The sequence below is a fragment of the Saimiri boliviensis genome, chromosome 2 (genome assembly GCF_048565385.1).
Source record: "Saimiri boliviensis isolate mSaiBol1 chromosome 2, mSaiBol1.pri, whole genome shotgun sequence".
NCBI lineage: Eukaryota > Metazoa > Chordata > Mammalia > Primates > Cebidae > Saimiri > Saimiri boliviensis.
In genome coordinates, this window is record NC_133450.1 from 19,529,167 (window position 1) to 19,554,036 (window position 24,870).

Sequence of the window (24,870 nt, forward strand, 5' to 3'; positions counted from 1 at the left end):
TCATTAAAGAGACTAGTGGATGGGTTCAGATCAGACTAGTGGATGGGTCATTTAATATGCAGAGAGAATTGGGAGATGTCATATTTGTTTGGGTAATTAATTTTATGTTTCAATACCACCACCACTTATCCTATCGATTCTACCCATACTTGATCACTAATACAACAACTTAGACGGTAAGAGGATGTACAGATCGGTTGTTTTTGTAATCAGGGCAAACTGAATTTAACTCTAGGTCCCATTTAACCAAGGACCACAAACTGGGAGTTAAAACAACACAATTTTATTGTTTCACAGCATTTATTTTTTCACAGCTTTTTGGCTTTTGCTTCTGACATAAAAATCAAGGTGTCGAAAAGGCCATTCCTCCCTCTGAAATCTCTGGGGCAATTTTTCCTGGCCTCTTCCTGGCTCTGGTGGTTTGCTGGCCATCTTTGCAGGCTTTGACTTGCAGCTGTATAACTCCAATCTGTTTCGTCATCATTGCACAGTGTTTTTCCTGTGTGTTTCTGGCTTTACATGGCTCTATTTTTCTATGCACCCCAATTACATTGGATTAGTTGCCCCCCTTACTCCAGTCTTACCTCATCTTGACTAGGTGCATCTATTACAATCCATCTTCAAAATTAGGTTGCATTCTGATGTACTGCAGGTTACCATTCATCGTATCTTTTGTGGGGAGACACAATTCAACCCAAAACACTAGGAATCTCATTTCTTCACAGATTGCTACCTCTCTTGTTTTTTATCTGGGTTAGCAGAGATTCCTCTGCTCTCAGAATATGTAGAAAAAGGACTATTGATGAAGTTAGTGATATGAGATGAAAGGGAAAAAAAATGTTGATTGCAGGTAGGGAAACTGCAGAAGGAAAACAGTTTAATTGCAATTCTACCTAAGGCTGTGTCCCACTATACCACACAGAATTCTCTCAAGCACCACTCTTGACAGGCAGGCTCTCATTTCCTTTCAACTCCAAACTTTGACATGGACTCTGGGATTTTTCTCTCTCCACTTCTTTGGCCTGGAAATAATCCTAAATTCCTAAAGTCATCAATTCCAGTGTAACAACTCTAGCTGGGTTCACTGTTAATTTTGGTGTATTTGCAAGAATGCTGAGCACTGGATTAAAAAAGAAAAAAAGAAAAAAATTCCATCGGCGGCTGCGTGGCTTTCCCCTGCAGAACCAGAGGCCGGAAAATAAATGTTGGCACCTTTAATGACCTCCATTGTCCTGACTTCACAGAATCCCCAGGGGCAGCTAATCCTCTGGAACAATACAGTACAGATGTTTCACAGGATAAGAGGGCTAATTCTAGACCAATCAGAGTCACTCCAAATGTCAGCATTCTAAAATAAAGTTAAAATACGGGACAAACAGATGCAACCTTTACAGTCTGAGCCCTTTATCAGTGATCCCTGCTTTGTTTAAGGCCACGGCCACTTTCTCCTTAGTGAGAGCTGAACTGTGCAGAGCGTTCTGCTGTGTTTGCTGTGTTCACTACTTTTATAAGTTCCCTTCAAGATAAATATTGCTCAACATTTCCTGGACTTTTACACCCTCCTCTGTCTCTGTGAAAATTACCAGTAGGAAAAGCATTTAGGAGTCATGTTTTTAAACCTGAATAATAAAAATTTCAGCCGTGTTCAGTCATTCAAAGTTTTGATGGAGGCAGAGAAAAAGTTCCCCTAATCTCCACTCTGAGGTAAATAATTCCTTTACTTAAATAAAAAGTGTTAAGAAATTTGCTGGAATTACCCAGATAGATGCTGTAAACTTTTTCTAGTGTTGTGTTTGATATAAAAGTAATTCTAATATTACTACTAACTGCCAGTTTACAAGTTAATAATATAAGTTAATTTGATGTTAATAACTGTAATACCCTTAATTCTTACCTATATTTTATTTCATAATTTACTATTTCACTTATAGATTATATTTTTATGTTTTTTTATTTTTAAGAATCACACAGGCTTAACTGTTTTCCCTTAAAAGACAGATTATATTCAATGTACAAGTCAATGAAAAAATTTTCTCAATATACAAAACATTAAAATGTGAAGAATCAAATATTAAGGTTGAGAAAATGTGGAAGTACTAAGTGCTGTATAAAACTATCTACATTGTGGAGATCTAGAGATGTTCTTGATTTAAAAAAGACTGTACTTTCAGGAATCTTCTGGGATTTGGTTTATTTTTTAACCATTTTAGAGCCATGTTTAAAAAAATTATTACTGGGGCAGTATAAGGCAGAAAAGGATTCCTAAGATTCATGAGAGGGTCTATTTTTGTTTTGTTTGTAAATCTAGCTTGGCTTTAAACATTGTGTCTCATCCCGCTGCCATCTATAAGTGATGATGAGTCACTCCATAGATTTCCAAGTATTGGAGCCAATGGAGTTGTTAAAATAAAATAATTGAAAGGATTAGTTATGACAATAGGTTATCTGGTGTATTTCATTGGAAAAAAAAAATTGTGCCCTATGACAAGCTTCCAGGTTTAAAATAAGGGAAACAATATAATCTGGTGTCTATTTGGAGGAGGGGATCCAAAATAATTCTATACCTGAGTTATATTTTCATATTATTTTGTTAAAACAAACTGCAAGCCTATTGTCACAGATGAGATTCTACTTCACAAAGTTAGCTTTTCCTTTTTAGTTCTTTCTTGGCCTTATCAGCATAATCTCTTGTCTACTCAAAGAATACCAGCCAAAATGGGGTTTTATGCTCATTTGCTTTTCTTGTTAAATGTCCTTGTTTTCCTTTTGATTGTTGAATTTTAAAATCAACACACACAAAAAAATGTGTGTCTGTTTAGATGGATCACTCATAGTTTTTTTGGACAATAATCTGTATCTACTTAGGAGTTCAGTCATTTCTAGGGCACCATGATCAGCTGCTGATCAACAGTACTGTTTGGCCTAAAAGGGAATCTTATCTGAGTCACTGAAAGAACAAGAGAAAGATAAAAAGAGGGGATATTAACTCCCCACTCCCCTGTTCCTCTCTCTTCCTGTTCCTGTCCCTCCCTGTCATTTTTTATGTCCCCATTGTCTATCTTCTTTCCTTTCTTCATTATTTTGTTAATCTGTGATCCCTTCTTTCTTTTGATCTATTGAGTACCTCTGCTGTAAAAGTTATTTCATAGCAAATCTAGATTTCAGAGCAGAGTAACAGAAAGTTATATTTTTCTGGTAAATTAGCCCAATTATGTAATCTACTCATCATCATATATCATCTTTTCCCTAAATTATCTCTTTCTCTTTCTCATATTTATTTATTTATTTTAGTGACAGGTCTCATTCTGTCTATCACTTAGGCTGGAGTACAGTGGTGTGATTATAGCTCTGTTCAACTTCAAACACCTGGACTCAAGTGATTCTCCTAGCTCAGTCTCTCAAGTAGTGAAGACTACAGGTGCAAACCACAATGTTCAGCAATTTTTTGAGGAGATGGGGTCTCTCTTTGCTGTCTAGACTGTTCTCAAATTCCTGGCCTCAAACGATCATCTTGCTTCACTGAGTTTACAGGTATGAACCACCATGTCTGGCCAAATTCTCACTTTTAAAGTAATAGTTTTGGTGTGTTTTTCTGCTTATCTGTTTTCATTCCACTTCTTGAAAACTAATATCAGGACGTAATTGGAAATTTGTAAATCTGAACTACCGTTCAGCTTTGCCAGCAGAATAATAACTAACCCATTGGTGTGTTTGTTGTTTTTGTTTTTGTTTGTTTTTGCTATTTTCTCAAAGCTGCCTGTACGCAGCAGTAGAGCAGTTAGTAGCCCTAAACGTTGACAAGATGGTTGTTCAGTGAACATGTTTGGTTGAGAGGATAATCCATGTAGTATGTTTCTTCAAGGAGAGGCCAAAGTATTTCCAACTCAGCTCATGATCAATTTATGTCTTGACAGCTGAGAATGGAATTTTATTATTTAAGCCAACAGGCTTGATTTTTAAAATCTTCATTTAGATAGCTTACATATAAACAATGATGTGGTCTTGTACTTGAAAAGACCCGTATGGAACATGAATAATAATTTTAAAGACTGCATTTGGCTGCTGACTTGGTTGATTAGAGTTCCCATAAAAACCTTAATTCCAATCTTTGAAAAAAAAAATGTGTGAATATGTAAGCCAAAATGATACTAACTACAAGAAAACAGCCGAGAATCCATGGAGGCTCAGGACCTTTGTAGAGGGAGAAAATACTTTTTATAAATTATTAAATCTGTGGGGATAAAGATGGGAAGTTTTTGGCATCAATAGGTCATATGAAAAGGATGATTAATTTAGCGTTCTACAAAGTACTTCTTAGAAGCAAAACCCAGAATATCTATTAGATCCAATGAAAATGCATGGTTTGTCCCCATTAATACATCGTTAATATGTGAATTGAATAAATATTACTTCTATCAAATCAAATTTGTTAGAATTATATTGAGCCTTTTTTTGCTTTTCTATTTGATCAAATCTCTTCTTCTAAAATATGCTTTATTTAATCTGTTCTGAAAAGTATTTCATAGACTTATTGGACTATTTTATAATTTGGTTCTTCAAAGTGTTAGGCTAATAAGAAAACTGCATGAAGATCATTATCTGAACATTTGTAGGATCATTTATCATAGAGAAGAAATATTTAAATATTCTGGGACATTTTTGCTTGGAACCTTAATAAGAGAGAAAACTTACTTAAAACAATAAGATTTTTTCTGGTCACGTGCCATATTTCCTGATCCATTGTGTTTGGCACCAGGAAACAACTTGGCATGAGCCACTAAAAGAATCCATCAGCAACTGTGTCAACTTTATCACTTCCTAAGCTCATGCTTGCAGGAAGTGGATACAAAAACAATGATTTCAAAGAGGAAAAATGACTCTTTGCTATTTGAAAAATGAAAAAACACATGTAACAATTACTTGCTATCTACCTAGTGTAAATAAACTGGATATTCCTCCTAAAAATAGACAATGAATATATTATAATGCATCAGATAAGTCTTCATTTCTGAAATAAAATTAAAAACAAATTTCCTTTTTTTTTTCATTTGTTTGTTGTAAGTGCTTTTAAACTCTAAAACAGACCACATAAATTTAAGTGTGTGTTTAAGAGATAGGGCAAAAAAGGATGACGAATGTAATGTGAAATTCAGACATACTAAGATGCTACTTCCAGAGAAAAATAGCTATATTACTCGAAATGACTAAGAAGATTCACAGAGCAGAATATTGGAAACACTTCACTGGGGCTTTTAAAAAAAATGCAAATACGCAAAATGTTTCCCTGTGCTATGTTTGGATGAGAAAACATAATAACTAAAAAGTCACAAAATCTGTTTACCTGGTATCTTGATCTTTCATGCTATGGACTATGAAACAATTCCCTTCTCAGCCCCATTCCCTCAAGATCCACTTTGGCTCCTGGCACTCACCTGTTATGTACCCGATGTTTGCAGCTGATATATAAATAAGTGATCATTGCTAAATATGTATTCCCTAGAATATAGACTTCACTTTTTAATAGAGTTTGGTGCCTTTACTTGTATCAAAATTTCTTCCCCAGAGCTCTGCCTCCAAACCTAATTAACTCCTACATGATCAATTAAATCCAAATAATCCTTGGATGAAATTGTCCATCAGAATGACCTAAATATTCAGGCAAGCAAAATGCAAAAAGCAGACAAAAAAAAAACCACCTTTTTTTTTCTATTAATGCTTCTGTCTCCTAAAATATATAATCAGGTCATATTTATATTAGACTCACAATTGGAGAAACAAAGATTCTAGGTCAAACCTATACTCATATGCCAAGGTTATTAATGTCTCAAGAATACCTTCTATTTCTATAGTATCTAAAAATTCTTTAATAGATAATTATATTTTTGGAAATGGGAATTCTTATTTCCTAATTAAGAATACTAAATGCAATGGCATAATTAGCTCATCCATGTCACACAAAGAGTAAGTACAACGCCTAGGCTAGAAATCATGTCTCTTGATTCTAGCATACTTTCCCATATAGCATTCTCATGATATTACTGCCTATAGAATCCAGACGAGATTGAGGTTAAAACTCAGGGGACGTCATAACAGACAAAACTAGAGTAGTACCACTGAAATGTCCTCCAAGCACCTCTGCTACTGTGCAACCTAAGCCACTCCATTCGGACCCATTTGCTATATTGAGCTTTCTCATAAGTTTTTGTTTCAATGGAGATTTGAAAAAGAAACTATAGCACTCTGTCATTACTTACCACAGATTAGTGCCATAATTATTTGTGCACTAAACCTAAATTTGAATTTTAAGACTGACTAGTAAAAGATTAAAGAACTAAATTGTAGATCCTTCTAATATGCTTTCAACTTGATTTCATAGAATAACACAACTAAACAGGATTGTAGGAAATAAACCTATTCACTTGTTTATTCCTTAAGCAGTCTATATTAGTAATAAGACAGCACCACCCACACCCCCACCTTGCAAAAAAAAAAAAAAAAAAAAAAAAAGAGTCACATGTGAATTCAAAATGGTAAATTTAGGTTGTAAAAAAAATGAAAATGTAATCATGCAAAACTGTATCATAGAAAACAGAAAGTTTCAGACAATATTAGTGGCTTGGTATTCTTTTTTGGTCCAATTAAAAAAAAATGTTGAAAAAGTGCTTTTGCAAAACTCACAACTAAAAACAAAACTGTTATAAAATATTCAAATTTTTACCAAAATAAAAAAAAGTTTTATGAAAATAAAGGAAGTAAATGAAGCTCAGAGTTAAAAGATGAAATAGAGAGAGATTTCAGTAAATATTAATAATATCTTAATAGAATATTCTTGGTGAGTGGTCCTTTAGTATGACAATTAAAGAATAAACCTTCTGTCACATGGCTTTGATTTATTCTAAATCTTTGAAGACTTATGCTTGAGTAAAGAGGGTAGGCAAAGAATAACTGTTCCTCAACCAACAAAGAAGATGACATTTATTCTTAAACTCATGTCAATACTATTTGATGCCTTTATCTAGAATTCAAATAGCCAATGACTTTGATGTGAACAAAATATACTAAATATTTGTAAATATGCTAATCCATAATGGCAGACCCTTGAGGCAAGAGCTTTGTGTTTTGTTCACCTCTGTTATCCATTTGTTGTTGCAATTTCTTCTCTCTATATATCATTTTATCCAGTCAAGATCTTTTAGCCTTCCTGCCTAACATAAGGGAGAGGAGAGAGAGCTAAAAAAAAAATACTTACAGAGACGATAGACTAGAAACACACACCTACTAAAAGAATGAAACTGATAATAAAATTATAGATGCTACCTCTCCCCCATACCTTACGACCACCACACCAAAAAGGTGATAATGGATTATACCTTCAAAATTATAAGAAGGAGTGTTAAGGGAAGTTCAAATTTGATAGAGGAGAAAACACAAAAATCACAAAATAAGTGTAAAACTTCTGGCACCTGAAGCTACAGAAAACATTAAAAATAACCCAACTGCTAGCCAGATTAGAGTAAATCCTATTAATAAAGGATTATTTATCTAACTCTAAGTTCCCATTACCTGAAACAATATGCTTAGTTCGTAGATGAATAAATAAATAAATATAGGGAATTTTGAGTGAGGCAAGCAAAAATATCCTCTACAGAACCAAGGAATGAACCAAACTTGACTCAAATACAATATGGATGTTGGAATTATCAGGAAAAGTATGTTAAATGACGATGATTAGTATGTTAAATAAACTTTGAAACAGAAATGAAGAATGCACTTGATAGGCTCATTGATGGACTCAATTTGGCCAAGAAAAGCAATAGAAACTTAACAAAACTTACGTGCAATGAGATTTAAAAAAAACACTAAACCAAAAAACCAAATATCCAAAAACTGTGGGATAGTGGGACAATTTCAAAAGTTGTAATGAATATATTATTAAAATACCAGAAGAACATATAAAAGAATAAAAGTAATGTTAGAAGTAACATTATCCAAGCACTTTGCAAAATTAATGAGAGACACTAAAACAACAGATTGAGGAAGTTCAGAGAACATAAAGCAGGATGAGTACCAAAAGACTGCATCTAGGCATATCATATTCAAACTGCAGAAAACCAAAGACAAGCAGAACATCTTAAAGAAAGCCAGAAGAGGTAAAAAAATGTACACTCCACCTTTAGAGGAGCAAAGATGAGAATTAAATTAGATGTCTCAGAAACAATTAAAGTGAGTAGAAAATAAAGTGAAATATTTAAAGTATTGAAGCAAAATATTCAACAACCTAGAATATGATATCCAGTGAAATTATATTTCAAAAGTACAGGAGAAATAAATACATCATCAAACTAACAAAAAGTAATTGGAATGCTTATCTATCAGAGTTGCACTTCAAAGATGTTAAAAGAAGTGATTCAGGGAGAAAGAAAGTAATTCAGGGTAGACACTCAGGGCTACCTGAGAGAAGAGTGTTGGAGAAGAAATGTATGACAAAATATAAGTAGAAGGACAGTGCTTATAACACCAAGAATTTGTTTCATAGTGATAGTTTGATAAAGTCGATTTCTTCATACATTGTTGATAAAATTGGGCAATTATTTTAAATAAGCATGGGGCTAATAAGTTTCTGGTTATTTATAAAGTATCTGATATACTGTTGGTGCTCAAAATCTAAATTACTCCTTCCTGACTATCACCTACTCCCTCACAATGTACATACTATATTACATTGTCCCTAGATCAGTGACCACATCATATACAGGTAACACAGAGTGTAATTATTGACATTCCTTGCATCATCTATCACGTTGCCTTGAGGATCATACATACTGTCTCTGCAAACATTTGAAGATGGATATACTGACTGGAAAAATGTCTTTATGATTGAAAAGAATTTTATAAATCAAGAACATTTTATCTCTTTTTCTCCTTTAAAGTGTTATTTTTTCATCAAACATATACTAATTAAAATTCCTTTAATCAACACATTTCATCTAACAGACTGGTTGGTAGTTTCTTTGGTTTAATCAGGCCAATTAAAAGAGGATGAAAAAATGTTGCTGTTCTATTCAATGCAGATATCTTTACAAGATATACGTTTAGTATGTGCATTAAAGGAATAAAAACAGACAAGGTTATTGATTTTAAGGAAAGCCACCATCAGATCACTGTCTTTCAAGATTGCACAAATATACCACAGGGATGTTTAGGGGGAACTGCTGTCGATTTTAAGATTTGTGGTTTAAAATGTGTTTTGTATCACCAAGGGATTTTACCTCTATAATAACTAGACAAAGAATCACAATTACATTTATCTGAGAATGAATATATATGTGTCATTACTTGGGTCAAATTGCCCTCTGTGATAGCAGCTCATTGAGGTGATTGATAGTCATTATCTTCAGCTCACTATGAATAGATAGCTTTTGGTAAAGAAATGACTTCTGCAGTAAGACTGTCCTGTCTATGAAATCATTCACTGACTGCTGCCAAGGAGGACTGGTTTAGCAACACAGCATCTACATAGACTTTGGCTGTGGTTGGAATTTTGGCTCATTGGCTGCCATTATTGTGACAGCCATTTATCATAGAAAGAAGCCATATGTGAAGTTATCTTCTTCCAAAGGTATATGAATGTTACAAAAATCAAACAGAACAGCAGGTCCCACTCTTCCATGGCCCCACACATTATCTTCAACATCTTATCAAGTTAACCACTGAATTGCATGGAAGAAAGTGATAGAGAATAAAAAACAGTTACTCTAACTCTAACCATGACTGACATGAATTTTATGTTTATTTGGGATTTCATTTTAATGAGGTTGTTAAAAATGAATTCAACTATATGTTGGTTGTGTTACCAATGACTTCATATAAATAATTACATAACATCCGTCGACAGATTTAGTTTATACAGATTATCATGATTATATACTCTTTATTAAAACATTTTCTTGTTCAAACATACTTCAGAATTTATGCATGTAAAAGCACACACTAATGGATTAAATGTTATTGTCCAATCAAAAGTGAATGTCAGAAACTGTGAGGAACTCAACAAATATTTCTGGAACATCAGGTATATGGAAGACATTGTGTTTAGTTTTCTGGGAGATGTAATTATGAATAAGGCAAGATACGTGTTCTCAAATAAGTCATAATTTTGTTAGTATGCAGTCATTTTTAAAACTTTTATGACTATAACATCAATATTATATAATGGGAATTAAAATGTGCATTTATTGAGCATTTTATATGTGACAAGTCCTAATTTTTAAAGACAGAATGATATGATGTATAGTAGCTGTGGGCATTGAAGCCAACTATTCTAGTTGAAATCCTTGTTTTGGCATTAAATACTGATGAGAGACTGGAATAAGCTGGTTATCTCTCCTCAGCTGTATTTGCAAAAATACATAATCTAAAAAATGGTTGTTATTGTTGTTGTTAGGAGATAATGTAAAGCAATTGTAACATAATGATGTATAATATAAATGGTTGTTATTTTTATATTATCATATGAATGCTCAGTGTCATTTAATTCTCAACAAAATTAGAACACATGGGCATTATTTCCATTAAACAGAGAAAGAAACTAAGGCAGAATAAATTTAAATAAATTGATATAGTTTGACTCTGTGTCCCCACCAAAATCTCACTTTGAATTCTAATCCCCATAATTCCCATGTGTCAAGGGCAGGACCATGTGGAGGTAATTGAATTATGGTGACAGTTTCCACCATGCTATTCTCATAATAATTAGTGAGTCTCATGAGATCTGATGGTTTTATAAGCATCTGGCATTTCCCCTGCTTACAGTCATTCTCTTTCCAGCCACCCTGTAAAGAGGTGCCTTCTGCCATAATTGTAAGTTTCCTGATGCCTTCCCAGCCATTCCAAATTTTGACTCAATTAAAACTCTTTCCTTTATAAATTACCCAGTCTCAAGTATTTCTTCATAGCAGCATGAGAACTGACTAATACAGTAAATTGGTACCTCAGAGTGTAGGGTGCTGCTATAGAGATACCCCAAAATGTGAAAGCTACTTTGGAATTTGGTAACTGAGAGAGGCTGGAACAGTTAGGAAGGTCCAGAAGAAGACAGGAAGATATGAGAAAGTTTGGAGCTTCCTAGAGCCTTGTTGAATGACTTTGACCAAATGCTGTTAGTGATATGAACAATGAAGTCCAGGCTGAGGTGGTCTCAGACAGAGATAAGGAATTATTGGAAACTGGAATAAAAGTGACTCTTGCTATGCTTTAGAGATTGGTGGTGTTTTGGTCTTGCCCTCGAGAACTGTGGGACTTTGAACTTGAGAGAGATGATCTGAAATGAGAACTTATGTTTAAAAGGGAAGCAGAGTATAAAAGTTTGGAAAATTTGCAGCCTGACATGAAAGAAAAGAAAAGCCCATTTTATTAGAAGAAATTGAGGCTGGCTAAAGAAATTTGTACGAGTAACAAGGAGCCAAATGTTAATCACCAAGACAATGGGGACAATGTCTCCAGAGCATGTAAGAGGACTTCATGGCAGTCCCATCCATCACAGGGCCTAGGAGGAAAAAATGGTTTTGTGGGCCAGGCTTAGGGCCTTGCAGCTTTGTGCAGTTTTGGGGCTTGATGTCTTGCATTCCAGCCCTGACTAAAAAGGGCCAATATACAACTTAGGCCATTGTTTCAGAGGGACAAACCCCAAGACTTGGTGGTTTACACATGGTGTTGAGCCTGCAGGTTCACAGAAGTTAAGAATTGAGGTTTGGGAACCTCCACCTAACTTTCAAAGGATATATGGAAATGCCTAGATGTTCAGGTTTGCTGCAGGCATGTAAACTTCATGGAGAACCTCTGCTAGGGCAGTGCAGAAGGGAAATGTGGGATTGGAGTACTCCCCCACCTCCACAGACTTCCAACTGGGGCACTGTCTAGTGGGGCTATGAGAAGAGGATCATCGTCTTCCAGATCCAAGAATGTTAGATCCACTGACAGTTTACTTTGTGCACCTGAAAAAGCTCCAGACACTCAATGCCAGCCACAAAAGCAGCTGGGAGGGAGGCTTTACCCTGCAAAGCCAAGGATCAGAGCTGCCTAAGATCAGGCGTCCCAAACTTTTTACACAGGGGGCCAGTTCACTGTCCCTCAGACTGTTGGAGGGCCATCACATACTGTGCTCCTCTCGCTGACCACCAATGAAAGAGGTGCCCCTTCCTGAAGTGTGGCGGGGGGCCGGATAAATAGCCTCAGGGGGCCACATGCGGCCTGCGGGCCATAGTTTGGGGACGTCTGGCCTAAGACCATGGGAGCCCACCTCTTGCATCAGCATGAGGCATGGAGTCATAGGAAATCATTGTGGAACTTTAATGTTTAATGGGTACCCTACTGGATTTCAGACTTGCTTGGGTCCTATAGCTCCTTTGTTTGGTGCAATTTCTCCATTTGGAACGGGTGTATTTACCCAATGCCTATACCTGTATTTCTCTAGAAGTAACTAACATTCTTTTGATTTTACACATTCATCGATGGAAGGGACTTTTAAAATGTGTTTTGAAACGTGAGGACATAAGATTTGAGAGAGGTCAGACACAGAATGATATGATTTGGCTGTGTCTCTACCCAAATCTCATCTTGAACTGTAGTTTCTATAACTCTCATGTGTTATGGGAGGGACCCAATGGGAGATAATAGAATATAATTATGGGGGTGGATACCCCATGCTGCTATTCTCATGATAGTTAGTGAGTTTTATGAGATTTGATAGTTTTATAAGGGACTTTGCCTGCTTTGCTCAGCACTTCTTCCTGTCACCATGTGAAGAAAGATGTGTTGGTTTCTCCTTTCATGATGATTGTAAGTTTCCTGAGGTCTCCAAGCCATGTGGAACTGTGAGTTAGTTAAAACTGCTTTCCTCATAAGTTACCCAGTCTCAGGTATTTATTCATAGCAGTGTGAAAACAGACCAATACAGGAATTTATGAAAATAATAAGATAAACTGTTTTTTCTACTTGTCATTTTTTTTCACTTTAAACCCGATTCTCTCTTCATCACATGTTGACCTAAAAGCAATGCACTCTGGAGGTGATTTGTCTGAGTGTCACAACTAGACCAAAATGATTAAGGTTTAGCAATTAGAACAGAAGAGATTATGGTTCGCATCAAAACAGTACCAGTGACCAATACTGTGCAGAGTGGTGTTTAAATCTAAAATACCTGGGAAAACTGCTGAAGATGAGACTAAGGGGACTGGCCCACATGATGGAATGGCCACCATGAGAATCGTTTTAAAAAGATCTGGTTGTCAGTTGTGCCTGAAGTCATAGTTCTGAGTTAAAGCAAGGATTGCTGAAATAGAATACAGCTTCACAGAAAAGTACACTGGATGTATGTTTGCAAGTGTATTTGGTGGATGAAGATCGGCACCCTAGTAGGCCACAGGCTTAAAGGGAAATATATTAAAACTATGAAATATGGACAGGAGGAAGCAGGTTTCAGCAGAAGCATAAAAAAATGCCAATGCTATATTTGACCACCTCTTTAAAAAGCAGAAATTTTGATGCCTTTCTAACATTTAGATCTAAAATGTAATCCTCGAGTTAGGATGACACTGTTTTGGAGCAAGTCATAAATCCCAAAAAAGGAATGAGTAATGCAATAGGTACAATATACCTTACAAAATGTGCATAACAATAACTACAAAGGACAGAGTAGTTAAATAAATATGTGAAGACAGCTAAAATAAGGCTAGGAATGGAAAGACTATGCCCTAGCTAAACATATTCAAAGTTTAAAATTAAGGGGATCATAAACCTAATAAAGTACAGGGCCATTGAAATTAAGTAGATTAGCCTGCCAGTTCTACCCTCTGGCTCCCAGGACATAAATCCCAGTAAAAGCATAGATAGGAGTGAGGAGAAACATACACACTTTGAGATGCCAAGCTCAACAGATCACTTGAATCAGGAGTTCAAGACCAGTATGACCTGCATGGTGAAATCTCTTCTTTACTAAAAGTATAAAAATTAGCAAGGTGTGATGGCACATGCCTGTAATCCCAGCTACTTAGCTACTTGGGAGGCTGAGGCAGGAGAATCACTTGAATCTGGGAGGCAGAGACTATAGTGAGCCAACATCAGACCACTGCGCTCCAGCCTGGATGTCAGAGCAAGAATCCATCTCAAAAAAAAAAGAAAGAAACACTTGGTGAAGCAGGCAGTTACCCTAAGTCCCACCATTATCATCATTAAACTTTTAACCAAACAAGTATATAAATTAATCATCAATTAAAACTTTAATTGATTTTATTTAATTGATTTAATTTAATATACATATATATATACACACATATATACATATACATATATATACATACACACACACGCACCTTACTCTCTGCATGATGTACTGAACTATTTAAAATAAAACCTATTATACACTGGGAATACTAACTTTAAGGGAAGAAGCCTGCTGTCACCAATATATGCCTTCTGAGATACAAAGAAATTGACAAAAATGTTTAAGGCCCAGGAAAATTACTGGGCAGAGTAAAGACATAAAGGCATAGATTTCCTAGATACATAGATGTCTTCTCCCAACACAACAAATCATTGCAACACTTATATAAGTAATGCAAACAAAATATTAAGCAATTTTAATTTGGCACTAATGGGTCCTGCAGATGAACTAGACACATAGATGAAAAAAGGGTACATTTGGTTTTCAATAAAATAGCTTCAAATTGCCAGTTCTCTTGAAATTGTGCTGGAGGGATCAGCTATGTCAACCTTATGTTCTAAATGGTCTGCATGTTTATCATGACATTTTTTTTTCCTCCTCCTCAGCAGCCAAACTAGGAGCTGAAGCCATATGGTCAATGACTCACTTGACAGGGAAAGAAGGGGAGACAGGACACAAGACTAGCATCGATCAAACTAGACAAAAACACAACTGTGTCAAATTACATAAAAACAAACAATTCTTCCACTATATTTCCAGTACAACTTCTCCAATGAACATCCTCAAATCATACCAGACACTCTGTATATATTTTTCTGATGTACTTCCCTATAATCTGTTTCAGATTATTTTTGTTTACATAAACGTTTTTTTTCCAAGATTGGGACCACCAAGAAAGTACACATGCACACATACGTCATATCACTCCTCTAGTCCTAAATTTATGATTTTATTTAACTCAGTTTTTCTTTTCACTTGAGAACAAACAAAAAAACCAAACACCACTTCCCACCAAAATAATAAAACAATGATGAAAAACTTTTCTAAGTAGCTGTGAGTCCAAAAGATGAAATTTCATTGAGATGCAAAATTAATCTGGCAGTTAGGAGTGGTTCACATTTCGGTAATTTAGTTGACTGTTTCTACATTTCTCTGTGATTCAGGATGCCAAGGGACATGCTGCCTCAGATGTTGAGATTGAGAGGTCTTTGTCTCTGTTACAATGACTCAAAGCAAACCGAGAGACTGCCCATTTTTCATAGGTGATGACGCTTGTAAATTTTTGTTCATATCTTTGATAACTGGTGTCCTTAGCAACTTTCAGAAAACATTGCTTAGGGTTAGTTCTGCTTATTTTGGTCCTAACTTGGAAGACAGCAAAATACTTGTTCTGAGGGTCTACTTTTTGTCAGGAACTATGCTGGGTACTTTATACTCTGTGTTAGTGTTTTCCAGAGAAACAGAATCAATTGGATATATACACAAATACACACACACACACACACACACACACACACACACACCACTCACACACACAGATGCACACAGAAACACATACATACATATGCACATGGGTTTCACATACATAGATTCAACCCACAGACTATAAACACTATCCAGAAAAATTTCCACAAAATTCCAAAAGGCAAAACTTGAATTTGTCATGTGCTACGTATCACAGAAATGAAATAACATGTAGACATTGTATTCAGTTTAATAATTAATCTGGATCTGTGTGGTGGCTCACCCTTATAATCCCAGTGCTTTGGGGGGTGGAGACATCTCAATGAAATATCAAAATATTTGCAATTTTAGGCTCAAGTAACCTGTCACAGGCTACTTGGAGAGGATAAGAAACATTGCTTTGGATTACAATTTAAATTATGTTTACAAAATCTATATATGAAACTTCTATTTTCTTAGAACAATTGATGGGTTTACAGATGTTTTTGTAAAACCCAAGAAAAGCTATAAGGGATTTCAGGACTTCTGTAATTTGTTCTTTTTTCAGGTTAAAGTCTTTGGACTTTAACAAATATTAATTTTTTTATTTAAGCCTGTGGTTAAGTGATGATTCTATCCCCACAATACCCTCCTCCTTATATTATATTTATATAATATATACATAATATAATATGTTTATATTACAAAATGCATATAAAATGCAATATATATTTTAAATAATATTAATTGGTATATAATTGAATAAATTACTTATAACTAAAATAGGAAGAGAGTAGCTATCCAAATGTTCTCTCAGCACAGACGGTTCAATGTTTTAAGCTTCTTTAGCATACATATGCAGGAGCTGTGTCTACGGTTCTCCAAAACATGACAAAAAGTCATGCCATAATCAATGCTGTTAAAACATACTGGTGTGGCCTCAAAAATGGGATAACTTTAAAATTATATATATAACTTTTTTAATGTAGCCTATTTTGTTATTTTCAATTAAAATGAAAAACGATAGAAAACTACACTTACAATATTTCATTATGGGATTTGACTTGATGGCTCAGCACTTAAGGGAGACTTTTCATTGGAGAAAATTTGGAATTTATGAAGAATTTCATCAGTAACCAAATAATTCTGAGAGAAAAGGACCCAAAACAACTATGGGAATGAGAGTGAGCTGCTCCAGGATGTATTCAAGGCTCTCTGTTTATTGTATTGACTTTATCAGTCTGGGTGAAGTTGACCTTGACAGAGAAAAGAAGAATACTGGAGTTTAACAGTGAGGACCGCACTGTCTTGTGCTTACTTCAAAACAGATAGATTTATGATGAAACAAATTTTTGTAAAGTTTGTCAAATTCAGAAACAATTCACTGATAATGTGTATAATCAGAAAAATTAAACAATAAAAATAATATTATTGACACTCTTGAGCCAGCTGTCTGTGAGTTTCTCTCAGTTTTCACTTAGATTTGCTTTAATAGTAATGATGATGAAGGCATTTTCCTCTTGAAAGGTATTTAAAGGACACTGCCCTTAGGAAGGATTTTATTCACTATTGGATCATGCAGTGGGAAGCAGTAGCTGGAAAACTGTTGTCCACCTGCACCATGAAACCTGGTACTAGAGAAACAGGTGACTTGTCAAAATGTGCCAGATTTTATTATTAAAAATTTGGCCAACGATGTTAAGCAAAGCAATTAGACATAACCACCCTCCAAAGTTGCCAGGATGGTGAGTGTGGGAACCAAAAAATGCATTTCACAGACCCCAGAAAGTGGGAAGTAACATTGAAGATGTTGAGATATAGATAGATAAAGACTGTGGTTTTCTAATTGATGTGTATTTATATAATTACGACACTAGGGAAGTATCTGACTACATGAGCTCAATCCCAAATACACAGATTTGATTGAGTCTTAGTAAACCATAAGCTCCAGGAGGCACTTTCATTCCAAGTTTTAATATTTATACAGGCAAAACAAATTTATTGGAAAACTAAAAAAACCCACGACTTGGTAAATTTATAATGACATACTTCATGCTGATTTGGAAATTCTCAACTTTCAGCCCACTCATGATGTAATAAAATGCAGAGATGCTCCTGCCATGGACCATGTGACTACTGTAAGTAGTACAATGTATCCCAACTGGAAGAAGAAGACTCAGTAAGTCAGAATCATTACTTTCAAATTACACTAACTGTATGGTTCAAAAGAAATGTGGAATGACAAGTTAAAAAGATGACAAGGTGACCTGTCATGGATGATAAGGAAGAACTTTTGAGGGGAGTTCTAGGAGACAAAGCTTCCCATCAGCCCAGTCTCTGGAGAACTTAGACACTTTGCTGAAAACAACCTAAATTAATCGAGAAAAATAAAAATGCTTTTTTTTAAACTATACGTTAAGTTCTAGGGTACATGTGCAGCTCGTGCAGGATTGTTACATAGGTATACACATGCCATGGTGGTTTGCTGCATCCAGTTAGTTAGATAATTGGCCCATATGCAGCATATCCATAAGCTAACAATTTTTTTTTTCTGGAGATATAGTTCCTGGGAAAAAATAAAAATCTGAGGGCTTATAAATATAGAGACAGAGTAGTGATATCTGTTAGATCTCACTACCTAGCATTCCTTAGAGTGACAAAATGGCTAATCATCTTGCTTCAGGGCACTATCGCCAGAAATGACTCTGCTGTAGACATGAGAAAGATTTGTCCAGCAATTTTTATTTTCCTAAATTCCATTATGATTATTACGCTCTTCTGTTCATACCTATTTCCACTGTCTTTGTTCATTTCAACATAGTGTACTATTGACGACATACCAGTAGAAGAAGTATGAACATCAATTCTGAGGTCAGGCTGATGAATTTGAATTCCAGCTTCATTTCTGACTGGCTGTACAGTTTTGGGCGAGTTATTTAACCTCACTGTTCCCAATTTCCTCCCCTGCAAAAGGAGTTAACAACATCCCATGTCCTAGTAGCATTATGAGGATAAGTCAGCTCAAATATCTTAAAGGCCTAGCACAGTGCTTTGTATTTTATGCTTACCATGTGCTCATTCTTTGCTAAGTGCATTTGGTAAATGGAACACTTTTAGTAATATTGTCATTGTACATTTATTTCAAAATATATACTGCTTACTCCTCAGAAGTGTTTTTCCAATGGCCAATCTCATTTACAAAGCATAGATTCTTGATTTCTTTTTTTATTCTTTTCTTGTTTAAAGTGTACCATGTTAGGCACCTGATATACAATCACATTTATTTTTCATAACATGACTGTGAAAAACATGATTCATTACCTACTAGATATTATTTCTCTCCACTTCCTTTTTTCTTTCTACTATAAAGTCTTGATTTGTTCACAGTACCAATGTGAATAGCCCCAGAAGATGCATGGGTGAAGAAAGAATTTTCTAAGCTTGTCACGATCTTCCTATTGGTTACTGCTTAGCAATTTCTTCTTCAGACTGCCTTGCAATGAGAGAAGACCATGAGAGCTGATTTTAGGCAATGAGATTTTAGGGGACGTCAACAAAGAAACTTTTTGAAGTGTTTTCTTTCGCTGATAAAAGGAGAGGGTAACATATAGTAGAAGTTCTCTATCTTTTCCTTGACCCTACTTTTTTATTATTCAAATGTAATTGTTGTGCTTGGAAGTGGGGCCATTATCTTGCTATGAAGAAGTGACAGATACAAGATCAAATAGCTCATTGTGCTTAGAATGGCAGATCTGAAGGATGAGAAGAGCATGGACTGTTTATGGTGTAATTGAGCCACAGTCCAAACCTTGCACAGCCTACCTGGCACGTGACATGTGAAATCACTAAATTTCTTTACTTCTTAGTTATTGAAATTGGATATTCTCTAACTTATGGCTAAACACATAGTTAACTGGCTATTAATTGATGAGGATGATGATAAAGATAAAAATTTACAACACAATACTCGTCATCTATTTTGTGCTAAGTGCTTTTTATATATTAGCTCACTTCCTTCAGCAATATTGTAAGTTAAGACATATTGCTATTATTTTAAACTTAAGGAAACCATAACCCTAAAACTTGAATAAGGTTAAAATGTAGTGGTAAACATCGTTTTTAAAACCAAGTGTGTTTTATTCCAAAGCTATTCGTTTCCATCATTTTGTTAAGTCAAGGAGAAGTCTATTTGTGTCTCTGTGTGTATGTGAGTGTGTGTGTGTGTGTGTGTGTGTGTGTGTGTGTGTGATGGTACAGTCCTTCCTTGGACTTTGGTCTCCAGAAAGGAACAGAATTACTTTTCCCCATTTTCCCCAGTAACTACAAACTAAAAGTAGAAGTAAAACCTTCAGACATAATATATATTAAAAAAAAAAACTATAAAACTATGAAAAATGGAGAGAGGAAGGCAGATGGGTTAGTGAGTCAAGGTTTTCTTTTGACCACATATATTCCAAATTTGGTGCTAAAAGTGATGGCATCTCAGAAATACCAACAGGTGGAGTCAAAAAAGCCTTCCCAAAAGACTACTCTCTCTCATCAAAGTCTACTATTTCTAGTCAAAGGACCAGAAAAAGGACACCTTAGAAAGACAGATACTATTAAACAGTAGCTTCTCTACTCTAGGCAAGCACCACAGACAACATTGCAGCCCCACCCATCCCCAGCTACAGGCAAGAAGTCCAGACTTCCACACTCACTGACTCCCGGGCCCCTCTGCAATTCATAGGACTCTGTCAAAATCTTACCTTCCTCTCCCTGCTAACGCTTCACCTCATTTTTGTTTTATTTAGAGCTTATCACCATTTATAAAAAGACAAATAACTATCTGTTTTGTTCATCACTGTGCCATTAGCACCTAGAATAGTACCTGGCGTATAGTAGACATTCAATAAATATTTATTAAATGAATTAACACATGGAAAGGAAGTACCCTTATTAAATAGTAACAAGAATAACTTTACCAGTAATAAAAGTAACAGTGATTTGTTAGATCACAAAATGGTTTGCAATGAATGCAGAAACATTTATTTTTCCCAGTGGGAATGGCATGTATTTCATGAATTAAATGAGGTAATATAGTACAGATTTTCATTTATTCAATATCATTTCTAGGTGAGGATACTGATGTGCAAAATTTAAGTAACTGTTATAAGATCACATTTCAAGCTGTTGGCTTCCCCAGCAATCCTCTCGCCTTGGCCTCCCAAAGAGGTGAGGTTACAGGAGTGAGCCACCATGGCCAGGCTAAGATCACATCTCTAGGATGCCTTTGGCTCAGAATTGAACCTATCCTTGAGTGAGTTACTAAAGAAGCACTAATTTTGTTTCTACTCAGGGTCTTCCCCTGGTGATTTACAGGCCTGCGGTGATCATCTGCTTAGAATCACATGTAACTTTATTTTTTTCACTGCAGGGTATTATTCTGTTGCCCAGGCTGGAGTGCAGTGATGTGATTACAGCTCACTGCAACCTTGACCTCCTGGGCTCAAGTGATGCTCCCACCTTGGTCTCCCAAAGTGGGAATACAGGTGTGAGCCACCATACCCAGTTAGGTCATTTTAAAAATACAGTTTTTTTGTACCGCAGCTGACAAATAACAATTCAGGTTCTTTTTTGTTTTCTTTGTTTGTTTGTTTGTTTTTTGGAAAATTTTGAAGTAATGTTTTAGCTTTTTGAGTTTTAACGCAAAATAAGATCAGGAAAATTTTAAGATGTAGTTTACCATTATAAAATTAGTATTTGCCAGACATTTTGCTGTATGTTTTATATAGGTCATATTTCAGAATAATTTCATGATAGAATTATTCTATCCAGATATTAGTCTAGATATCTAGATAGAATGATTCGATATTATTACTTTCCACATTTTACAGGTGAGGAAACTGATGTTAGTGAGAAAAACAATATGCATAATTTTAAATCACTAACAAAAGACAGAACAAAGAATTGAAAGTATACTATTAACTTTTTTGCTATATTCCCTTTGTGAAGCCATGATGCTTTTTTCCAAATATATATGCCCTTTTGGAGAAAATACATGCAAATTACTTTTTTTTCCTAGGTGATGAGTAAATGTGTAATCATAATCCTAGAAGAAAACTGTTGACACACTAGAATTGAGTATTTGAGTATAATTTAATAAGTCAGTTAGAAGGAAACAGAGTCTAACACCACAGGCACGGCTACTTTTCTTCAAAGGGCTGAAGAAGTTAAGTGGGTCATGGGGTTATTGGGAATCATAAAAGATGTGTGAAGAGGATGGTCTGGCCACCACTGTAGCCTCTGGCGGAGAAAAGCAGCAGAACCAGTGGCCTGCAGGGAGGGTGTGGGAAAACACATGTCAAGTTCTTATTCTCTTTCCTTCTTCCAATGAGCTGAATCCAGTGGAGAACCAGTAGATAAAAGACCCCATGGGTGTAGTCCATGAAGTCAGGACAGAGAGTAGGTTAGAAAAGGGTAGAGACAGAATCAGGAGGGGAAATAGGAGGTAGGGAACGAAGCCAACTTTTTCATACAAATCTAGCCAGTAGTTAAGGAGATGGAGAATAAATCAATTGGGATCAAAGCAGCCAAACGAGGTTAACTACAAACACCAGCAGTCAGGAAAGGAAGACTGAGGTTGCACATCCTCAAAGCAGGCTCACACAAGTGTCGAAAAGCACGTAGATTCAGTTAGCTGTATTCTCATGGCTAGCCAGGCTGATATCAAGGTTCACTAAGACTTTTTGAGGCTGGCATTTGCAAGATGGAATCATAATGTCCTGTTTTTAAATCCTGACTGATTCTTTTGGAAACACAACTGAAAAGATTTGGCCGTGAGTAATGATCTGGACGGTCATTTATTATGAAGCAGCGTCCAGTTCTCAGCAGATTCTTAGAAGTAAATGTAGATTCATATGTAAACAAATTCCAATCTCTCTTAAGATATTATTATCTAATTTACTGAGGATAAAATACAATATGTAAAGGAACTGATTCATACTATGTCTTCTCTCAGTCATGTTCTACTTAAAGAATAATGGAAGGCACATAAAACACCTTCTTCAGATATATATTTATTTCAACCTGAGGTTAACAAAGTAACTGTCTACGTTACAATAGGCAAAGTGAATGGTTCCTAAATGAAATTTTGTAATTAAAGCATTATAATGTCTGTAACATATTTGGATAGCATCTTTGGTTTCAATAGTTTTCACTGGTAATACTGCTGTTTCACCATTCATTTAATATGTGGTAGCTGGACATTTGTAGGTACTAAAGAAACAGCTATTTATATGCTAAGAAGGAAGACAGGTAAGACTGCGATAGGAAGAAGCTTCACATATTCAAGAAATAGCAGGGCAGCAGGTGTCAACATTAAAGTTGGGAAGGGTAAAATGGTAGTGGACATGGCTGAGAGAAAGGCAAAAACCATATGAGAGTAGTATCCAAGGACAGTAAACATGATTTCAGGCATTGGGAGATGGGGAGACATTAGAGGCCACTGGGCAAGTGAATATCATGGTCTGATTTCTATTTTTCAAGGATCACTGAAGCTGCTGTGTGGAGAATAGCTTGCACAGGGACAAAAGAGGAATCAAGAAAACTAAAGAAATGTTTCCCTGTTAATTAGAACCAAAGGTAGGATTAGCACCTAACTAGACTTTCTCAGAAAAGATGCTTCCCATCATTACTCTAAATTCGTTCCCATGCTCAGGGCTTTAAACATCTTTTTGTTTCCAGAACAAACCAAATATTTGCCTACCATCAGGCCGAGTATAGACATAAGCCACTTTGCTAGAAGCATCTGTGCTGTAAACACTTTTGTAAACGAAACAATGATTTTCCTTACTTCATAAGAGGACAAATATAGCTGTCCACACCTTCATGAAGTTAGAGACAGAGACAGCTGTTTAAAATATCTAAGAGTTATCAGAGAGGTTAGGATTACAAAGGTAGTTTTGTCTATAAATTGCCAAGTGGCTGTACATATGACATGAGATAATTTTTGTCCTCCTGTCCTGTAGGAAGGTGAATTGATTGCACGTGTGTACCTAAGTATACATGATGAGCACAGAACATTGCATGGGGTGCAATAGACAGAGCGAATGGCTTCTAAATGAAGGACATATTTTGTCTGTCTCTGATTGTTACTACAGACTGAATACTTATGTCCCCTGCAATTTGTATGTTCAAATTCTAACTCCTAGTGTGATTGTGTTTGGAGATTTCACCTCTAATGATGTAATTAATGTGAAGTGGAGTCATAAGGGCAGACCCTGATATGATAGAATAACTGTCCTTATAAGAGGAGATACCAGAGAGCTCACTGCTTGCTCTCTTTTACAGCACAAAGAAAAGGACACATGGGCACCCAGCAAGAAGGCAGCCATCTACAACCCAGTGGAGGAGCCCTCCCCAGAGGGTAACCATGCTGGCACCTTGATTTGGACTTCTAGTCCCTTGGACTGTGAGAAAATACATTTTGGTTTTCTCAGCCACTCAGTCTGAAGAATTTTGTTATGTCAACTCAGGCAGATTGATGTGGCTGTTGAGATACAAATGTTTCTTCTGTGTTTTTCCTTGTTTTTATTCCCTGGTTGCTGTGGTTGTTGTTTTGTCCTGGGCATGTAGACCAAAGTGAGCAGGGGAGGTCACTTCATTTCTAGGAACCAAGTCTAACCATTGGGCCAAGAAATACATAATTTTGGCATCCAACTTTTTAGAAAATTGTATTTCAACTCATTACAAGATTTTCATAGTGTATCACAATGTCTATGTTGAGAGAAAGAGCTCTAAACTTTCAAGAAAATTAAATTCTGGAAAATGAGAAAAGTAGTCACTTTTTATAAATCTGTAGTTAGCATCTATTTTTCTTTTTTTGGTGCTAAAATGATTACATTTTTATTTTTATCTCATTTTGTACCAAAATGGATCTAAATGTCTTGATGACTCATTTTGAACCTTACATTTTAATTTGTGATTAATCCCACCTACACTGAAAAGTTTTTACTTGATTTTTCTACTGAGGGGTGAGTTCCAAGCTTCAGTATCCTATGGATGTACAATTGTACAATGTAAGTTGTCAACTGTTATATTTGGGAGTGGAAGTAGAAACTACAGGGATGAAAAATGAGTTGGCAAGTTTTCTTTTCCTGAAGGATGAATCACCAGAGAAGTGCCAGTGAATAGAAAAAAAAAAAAAAACCTCACAAAAGAAATAA

General features: G+C 35.6%; 1 long non-coding RNA gene across 3 annotated transcripts; it reads left to right on the forward strand.

The window, feature by feature from the left end:
* The first annotated feature begins 1,589 nt into the window (after positions 1-1,589).
* On the forward strand, positions 1,590-24,870 carry LOC141583490 (uncharacterized). Of its 3 annotated transcripts, XR_012516119.1 has the most exons (5): positions 1,590-1,704; positions 3,321-3,531; positions 17,746-17,843; positions 23,192-23,287; positions 23,996-24,870. It is a non-coding gene; the product is annotated as an uncharacterized LOC141583490 (long non-coding RNA). The 3 variants fall into 3 exon arrangements; XR_012516118.1 differs by having other exon boundaries at positions 23,192-24,870; XR_012516117.1 differs by lacking the exon at positions 23,192-23,287.